Source organism: Gekko japonicus, unplaced genomic scaffold (assembly GCF_001447785.1).
Source record: "Gekko japonicus isolate JY-2015 unplaced genomic scaffold, Gekko_japonicus_V1.1 scaffold2376, whole genome shotgun sequence".
NCBI classification, from domain to species: Eukaryota; Metazoa; Chordata; class Lepidosauria; order Squamata; family Gekkonidae; genus Gekko; species Gekko japonicus.
Window position 1 is genome coordinate 265,306 of NW_015160904.1, and position 7,529 is coordinate 272,834.

Here is a 7,529-nt window from a genome sequence, read left to right on the forward strand (position 1 = left end):
TCCTATAGGGCGTTTATGAGATCCTATGAGATAGTGGTCAAAGCTGTGAAGAAAGAGTACTATGCAACTTTGCGTCTGTGAGCTCATGCCCAGTCCAATTGTTTAGAATGATTCAGTCCATGACAACTCTGCCACAAAGCAGGTCAAACGTTAGGGAATTGGATATTGGCTGTGAGGCTTTTGTGAGCTATTTCGCAGACAAAGTCTTGTTGCTCCGCTGTGACCTCCCCACCACAGTTGAGACAGTGAGTGAACGCAAACCTCCATGCACGTCTTTGAGTTGGGTTATGGATCATTTCAGTCCACTCTATATAGAGGAAGTTGACAAACTGCTCTTAACTGTATCCCCCACCACGTGTCTTCTTGATCCATGCCCATCGTGTCTAGTTAAAGCTGGTCACACTGGGTTTCGAGGTGCCCTAGAGGAGATTATCAACAAATCCCTCTTCGAGGGCCAGTTCTCTGGGACACTTAAGGAGGCTGTGGTCTGTCCCCTCTTGAAAAAACCATCTCTGGATCCAGCCTAATTGGCTAACTAGTGGCCGGTTTCCAACTTGTCCTATTTGGGCAAGTTAATCGAGAGGGCTGTGACAGTCCAGTTCCAGAGCTTTTTGGATGACACTACCACTCTAGATCCCTTCCAGTCCAGTTTTCGCCTGGGACATGGGACGGAGACAGCACTGGTTGCCCTCACGGATGACCTCTGGAGGCACCTGGATCGAGGCGGATTGGCAGTGTTGTTGTTGTTGGACCTGTTGGCAGCATTCAACACAGTTGACCATCAGCTACTGATCCACAGTTTCGCCGACTCTGGAGCTGAGGGGCTTGCCTTACAGTGGCTCGCATCCTTCCTTCAGGGTTGGGGACAAAGGGTGGCGCTAAGGGAACAGCTGTTCCAAAGGCATCCACTGACCTATGGTGTGCCTCAAGGGGTGGTACTTTCCCCGATGCTGTTTAACATCTATACGCGCTTTCTTGCCCAGATTGCCCGGAGGCATGGGCTGGGATGTCACAAGTATGTGGATGACACCCAGCTCTATCTGTTGTTGGGCAGCCAGTCTGACTCCACACTGGAAGATCTGGGGTGGGTGTTACAAGCCATGACTGGTTGGCTTAGACCACTGGTTCCCAAAGTGGGCAATACTGCCCCCTGAGGGGTGCTGGAACAATCCAGGTGGGCGGTAGGAGCCTTGGGTGCAAATTTGTCACTGCATCTTTTTTCCACTTTTTGAAGGTAGATTTCCAAGGGGGTGCTGAAAAGGGGGCGGTAGGCCAAATAAGTTTGGGAACCTATGGCTTAGACTGAGTTGACTGAAACTGAATCCAATGAAGACAGAGGTCCTGTGCCTGAGCCGGGGTAGCCCGAGGGTAGGAATCCCACTTCCGACCTTTGATGGGGCTCCGCTGGTGCCAGTGCTGGAGGTTAGGAGTTTGGGAGCCCTTCTGGATGCCTTGTTAGCAATGGAGGCCCAGGTAGCAGCCACTACCAGGTCAGCCTGTTACCATCTTTGGCTGATCAGGCAGTTGGTTCCCTTCCTCAAATGCAACGACTTGGCAACAGTGATCCATGTGATGGTCACCTCGAGATTAAACTACTGTAATGCTCTCTACTTGGGGCTGCCCTTGACCCAAATCTGGAAGCTGCAGCTGGTGCAAAATGCTGTGGTAAGACTGTTGATGGATCTCTCTATGTGGAAAACATCTCACTGGCTGCCAGTAGCATACCGGATTCAATTCAAGGTGCTGTTTTTGACCTTTAAAGCCCTTTATGGTCAGGGTCTGGCATACCTGAGGGACCGCCTTTCCCCATATGTTCCCCAGAGAGCACTCTGTTCAGGGGCCCAAAACTGACTGGCCCTCCCAGGCCCCAAAGATGTCAGGCTGGCGATAACCAGGGCCCGGGCCTTCTCGATGGTGGCTCCCTACTGATGGAATGAGCTCCCGGAAGAGATCAGGGCCCTGCGGGACCTTTACAGTTCTGCAAGGCCTGCAAGATGGAGCTCTTCCACCAGGCTTTCGATTAGGAGCCACCTCACACCGAGGAATGACCCTGTGCCCTGGCTTTACCACCTCCAGCCTGTCTCGCTGCACAAATTATTCAATCAAACTGAGCTGATATGAGAATACCATCAGGACGGTCACCTAAGTAGCGGTATTGTTTAATCTAGAAATCTCTGCTCTTCCACTTTATTTGAGTAATGTTCTGGCACTTTAGGAAAAAGGATAACCGACTTGTTCATGGCTGTTTTTATGAATGATTTTAATTGTATTTGTATATGTATTCTTATGTAAGCCACCCGGAGCCTGACTTGGTGGGGAGGGCAGGGTATAAATTGAATAAATATATAAATAAATAAATTCTGAGGTGGTAAAATGGGGAAAGGCATCCTTTTAAGGTTCCACATGTAAAAAACCCTTCCTGCAGAACATATCATAGAGAAAGATTCTAGCCTAAGCCCTTCACATGCTATGCTAGTTGTCCATTTACAAGGAATTACTAATATGGAAGAAATTAGAAAAATGTAATCCCTCATCTGCTGCCTGATGTGGTGTGGCCCATTTGATCATCTCAGCAATCTGACACTTCCATCACTTCATTCTGTGTCACATCTGGACCTGGCCTAAGATGCTTTAGGAACTGACATCCTGAGCCTAATTGACGCATTTCGATACAAGTCCCATTCTAGTTAACTTGCTTCCAATCAAATGTGAGTAGGGGCAGGAGGTACACATTGGTGAGCTGCTTAACTGGTGCTTGGAGACTTCTGCGTTCTGTACTGAAGATGGAGCAATGTGAGGAATGAACAAATATGGGCCAAAACAAGAAACTGGAGCTTTTTAATTATTTTTTTAAATAATCCGATGGGGATTCCTTCCCCCTTTCTGAAATTAGGTCTTCTAGCCACCCGTGGCACTCTTCATAAAGCGCATGCTGCCTGGGCAGTGCTGTTCATTTGTTTCACACAGTCATCCTGATACTTTATTGCAGAGCGTGGATGTTTGAACAAGCAACTGTAAAGGGGGAGAGGCTAGTTTCTCTTCCGCTAAGGGCATCTTCAGTCTCTGCCAAGGAGATAACTGTATAGCCGCTCTCTTGTAGCTGACGGTTGCTGCTGGGAAGAGTGGCCCTGGCACAGGGCTTCGAAAGAGCAAAGGAACCGTTCCGCAGTTTCGGAACCCAGGACTGAAGAGGGACCACAGCCATGTCTAAAATGAGGTGCTCTGGGGCAAAGTGGAAGGTGCTGGGTGGATGGGTAGCTGGATGCAGTAGATGGAGTACAGCTAGCTTCAAAAGCAAGGCAAATTGGAATAAGAGAACATATGGTGGATTTTTTTTTTAATGTAAGGTGGTTGATTCAGTTGGACAATATTAATTTTTAGCCAGTCTCATTTTGCCTTTGCAAGAGCAATGTGTGATAGAGAATGCAATTCAGGTTTGCATGGCTTAGAGGCAGCAGGGTATGTTTTAAGATTAGGTCTTTGGTTACAAATGGGAGTCCATATCAGAGTGTCTCTTTTCTTGGCTCTTTATATACGGAGGCAGGTGGCATCATTTGTTCTGTTCTCTCTTTGTTGTCATGTCCTTAATTTAACAGTATTAAGGATGCTTCGGCAAGACTACACCTTACCAAGTGGCTTTTTAAAGACTATCTGCTGAGTTTCATAGCCAGCATGCGTCAGTTTGAGTAAGCTGCTTTTATTAATAGAATGAAAGAGATTGCATGTTGCATCATTCGCCTTCCACACATTACAAAGTTCTGATGGACCTGACAGGTCTTTTCTTTGGCATCTGTCTATAGACAGCATGCCTATCATTGAGATACATCAGCAGTCTCTCCTAGACCTGTTTCTCTTTAAAGTAGTAAACGTCTGTCTGGCTCCTCCATAGAAAACTGGTTGCCTGAAAGAAAAGTTGCACTCTAGCTGTTCTTTGACATCTAGTTTTCTGTGCAGATTTTTGTTGTCACTTGCAGTCTGAAAAGATATATCTGGTGGAGTTTACAGTCTCCATAATGACAGTCAAACGTCTCTCCGTGCAGGATTTGTATAAAGGCCATAGATGATAATTTAGGGTTGTAATAATGTAGATGCTTTTGCAACCCTACTGTTCTTATACCGCTTCCTGAGTGAGCCACCTCCCAGTTATGAATTACTGGAGGCCGTACTCTGCAGTTTTAATTTACTCTGCAAATTTTCTACTTTTTTTTTTTTTAAAGCTGGTGTTTATCCTTTTGGTTAAAGATGATAAACTGGTGTCCCCCCCCCCCCCAATTCAGTGTGTTCTAGAGGTCCAAAGTATACCTCTGCATTTGTAGTATGTGTAAGACACTGTGTAAGGCTATGTTGTATCTCAGTATTAAGCACATGCATTGATACGTACATGTTTTTAAAAGAAAATGAGTCCAACTAGTCTCTGTCAGATATAACTTCTAGAAATCCAAGGAAGAGAGCTTTAAGATCATGGTACTATACGGGTCGTTATGCTGCTCTAACAAGTATTGAAATAAAAATGACCAATGTCCAACAGTGCAGTTGAGAAAACCTAAGAGGGGTGGTGATTTTCACTGATTTCTCTTACCTGCTGCAACTGAGCCCTCCCCTAAATTTTGTTTGTGGATGTCATTGGACCCTAGGAAACAACATAGTGGGAATCTTCAGGGGAAGAGAGGAATTGTTAATAATCACTGGACTCCTTAAGCGCCATTAAGTGTACTTAACATGAATGGTTTCACACCACTATTCATGCTTTACACTGAAAGGACTGAAACATCAGGTAACTGTGACTTGCTTTGCTGTAAATGTCCTGTGTGGCCTTAAGCAAAAGTTAGAAAAGGCATCTATCAGTTCCTAAGCTTGGGTTTTGCTTACTACCCTGTTTCCCCGAAAATAAGACCTACCCCAAAAATAAGCCCTATCAGGATTTCTATGCATTTGTGGTATAAGCCCTAGTGTGTCTTCTTGAGAAAAAATAAATATAAGACAGTGTCTTATTTTCGGGAAAACACAGTAGTTACTCCCCTGTACTTTGTTCCCCTGAAAAGTTTACTTTATTTCCTGAAGAAAAAATAAAAACCAACATAAAAAGGTCCCCAAACCAAATGTGTGACTTGTAAGTTTCTAAAAAAATTTCTTGAAAAGATGGTGTATGTAAGACACTGTTTCTCCCCACAGCAAACATTTAACACTATAATTCTAAGCATCTATATTCAGAAACAAGACTCGCTGAGTTCAATAGGACTTGTTCCCTACTTACTGCACTTGGGGTTACAACCCTAAATTCTGTAACTACAGGTCTGCCTTTCAGAATCTAATAGGATTATCCAGTGGAATTGATTGGCAGTAGTTTCAGCACAGGCAAAAGGCTATACTTTGCACAGTGTATAATTATGGAACTCACCATCACAAAATGCGGTAATGGCTACCGGCTTAGATAGCATTTTAAAAAGGGTCAGCTGTATTTATGGAAGACAAGGCTATCAAAGTTGAGAAGCCTAATGGGGCATTCATGTTGAAAGGCATTGCATTTCTAAATATCGGGTGAGAAGGCAAGGAGGGGAGGGGATCTCTCTCTCTCCCCCCCAGCCCAGGAATAAAGGGTACCCAGTGCTAGGATGCCCTCAAGCGAGGACCATTGCACAATAGTTTTCTGATGTTTGGCCGTAGAATTTTGTTTGAGTGTATTTTCTGCAGGAAGGGAGATGCAGTTGCTGAAGCTATTAGAAGTGACAAGCGGTGGGACTTGTGATACTGGGGGGGGGAGTATTCCCCGCAGCTCCTGACCAGCCGGCCACTGAAGCAGCAGGAGCTCCACATGGAGGAGGCGGAGGAGGAGGCTGCAGGTGAGCCCAGCAGGTGGTCTGCCAGGCTTCCCCCCCCCCCACCGACAGCAGCAATGGCCGGCGCTTCCAGCCACCGGCCTGCTAAGGCTTCTCCCTCTGCCGCCGCCGCCACTGACAGCATCAACAGCAGTGAGCCCTGTGGGATCCCAGCCACCTTCCCACCAGGTTTCTCCTCCCCCCCCAGCAGCAACGGTGGCGAGCCCTGCGCGGCTCCCCGCCGCTGGGCCCGCCAGGCTTCTCCCCCACCGCCACAGAAACAGCCGTGGCTCCCAGCTGCCGGTCGCCAAGGCTTCACCGCCGCTGCCAGCAGCAATGGCAGCAAGCCCTGCGTGGATCTGCCACAGTTCACAGTGGTAAGTATGCATGTGCAGGGGACTCTTTTACTTTTGGGGGAGTTTAAATATCCCCCGTATAGTTTTTAAAATTTTTCAGATTTTTCTGCACTCATGGGGATTACCCCAAGTGTGCAGGAAAATCTCTTTGCCCCCTACGTGCCCCCAATTAAGGTATCTGCACGCAGGGGGCACCTTGGCTATTAGTATATAGATGGAATTCCAGTGGCTGAATATGTTTTCTTTAGTTCTAGAATGCTGGCTGCCAAACAATGCAACCAGACTCAGTTCTAGTTTCTTTGTGTCTGTTTTGTGCTTTCCCCCCCCCCCCCCAATTTGGGGAGAGCTGTTATAATGCCACACTTCTTGTAGCTCATTTAACCTTCTCTAGGGTAACAGTGCTGGTTAATATTAAGTTTCTCATCTCACAGCAAGGCACATAGCCAATAACTGAGCAACAAAGTCTGTTGCATGGAATGAGGCAGAGCACCTGGTGTAGAAGGTTGCTAAGAATATTGTTCTGTACTCAGAACTTCTTGAATGGCTTATTTCAAAGGCTGGCTAAGTCATCTGAGTATCAGTATTTGTATTTACTTAAAGCCTGTAGCTTATCTTTTAATAGATTTATTGTATCAGGGAATAAGAAACAGCCATCCCTCTTTAAATATACGTTCTCTCCCCATCGCAAATATTTACACATTTCTTGCTGCTAAGCTTGTCATCCTTTGTCCTCTTTTATTTTTTTAAAGACCAGTAGAGAGGCCTTTAATACAGCTAATATCTGGATGACAAGCAGATGGCAAAAGGCAAAAAAACTAAAGGAGTCTTGTGGCACCTTCATTTTTGAAGAAAAAGCTTTCGTGGGTGATAGCCCCGTTGAATCTGATAATGTAGACTCCACCCATAGAAGTGTGTGCTTCAATAAATCAGTTTGTTTTTAAGGTGTTAACAAGGTGAGGTCTTTTGTTGTTTGCTACAGCAGACTGACAAGGCTACTGTACTGGAACCTGTAATTGGTTTATAGTGATAGGAAAAGCTTTGCTTCTTTTCTGCCTGTTATGCAGATTTTAGAAACACAGAGGTGCCTTAAATGAGGAAATCCCCCCTCCCACTTTAAACAGTGCCGTCTTGTAGAGCTGAACTGGGTTAAGCTGATCCTTCTTGTAGAGCTTTCCCTTTTAGAAGACTGGCAGGCCAAGGTCCTGAATCTTCAAGGGAAAACATACTTGTAAAACTCTGGATCCCAGAAGAAGCCATAGCTTGGTTTTAAGGGGATCAGCCGCAACTTGCTAGAGATGAGAACAGAAAGCTGTTTTGCCTGTGCGGAGTAACTAAATAATAATATCATATGGCATTG